At 41.2% G+C, this 903-nt stretch overlaps 1 non-coding gene across 1 annotated transcript; it reads right to left on the reverse strand.

Moving 5' to 3' along the window:
- Nucleotides 1–254: 254 nt before the first annotated feature.
- Nucleotides 255–325, reverse strand: Trnat-agu (transfer RNA threonine (anticodon AGU)). The gene has a single exon. It is a non-coding gene; the product is annotated as a tRNA-Thr (tRNA).
- Between the last annotated feature and the right edge of the window lie 578 nt (nt 326–903).

The following is a 903-nucleotide window of genomic DNA, read 5'->3' on the forward strand; positions in this document are numbered from 1 at the left end:
ATTTTACCGAAATTATGCATTACTGAATTTCGGTAAAAATAAGGTTTCTTGTCGAAGTTTGATGATTTTTTGCTGATTTTTGGTATTTCAATTTTCTTTATATTTAACTGCTGAACATGGTGTGTAAATCTAACTGAAAATGCATACTCTGAGCAACAACTTAAACTCATTTCATTCCAAAAGCTAGACTTTACATATACTGGCGTGAGTGAGAAGTGGACAAATTGAGGTGAAATTTGCGAAAAAGTTACTCGTCTTCTCGGTGAGACTCGAACTCACGACTCCTACTCACTAGACAGGCGCGTTGCCGCTACGCCACGAGAAGACTCGAAGACGTAGCTGCTAACCTGAATTCAAGTTCAACATAAAATTCCGAGGTTATCTTTTCCACAGATTGCACCCCTTTCGGATGGAATGAGATGTACATCCACACTACGCATATATTGTATATGTAAAGCCTAGGCGAGAGCGCATTGTTTTTGTGTGTTGGAAGTCCACACACCTCTCATCGACGACTGTGTCGAAGAGATCGTGCGGTGAGCGGAAAGTCTAGCTTTTGGAATAAAGTAAAACTTCCATTCGGCTGGTTAAGCCGCAAAAATCGATAATTAATTAATTTAATTAACTTAAACTCAGTTTTCGGAAACACAAGGAAAATGCAGTATTTTACCGAAGACGGCTAATAACAAGACAGACAGCTCCCACCCTATTGCAGGCGACAAGGTTGAAACGCCCTCAACGATTCACAGGATCATTAAACATGATTGTGTGCGTGTACATGCAAATACGTACACGGAAGCTGTAGCATCTCACGCACACTTATTCATATTGTTGTTCCCGGGAGTCGTTTGCGGCGCTAGTGTGCTTGAAGTTCTCAGAGTATATGGAGCCACAGGGTAGATG

The sequence above is a fragment of the Aedes albopictus genome, chromosome 2 (genome assembly GCF_035046485.1).
Source record: "Aedes albopictus strain Foshan chromosome 2, AalbF5, whole genome shotgun sequence".
Lineage (NCBI taxonomy): Eukaryota > Metazoa > Arthropoda > Insecta > Diptera > Culicidae > Aedes > Aedes albopictus.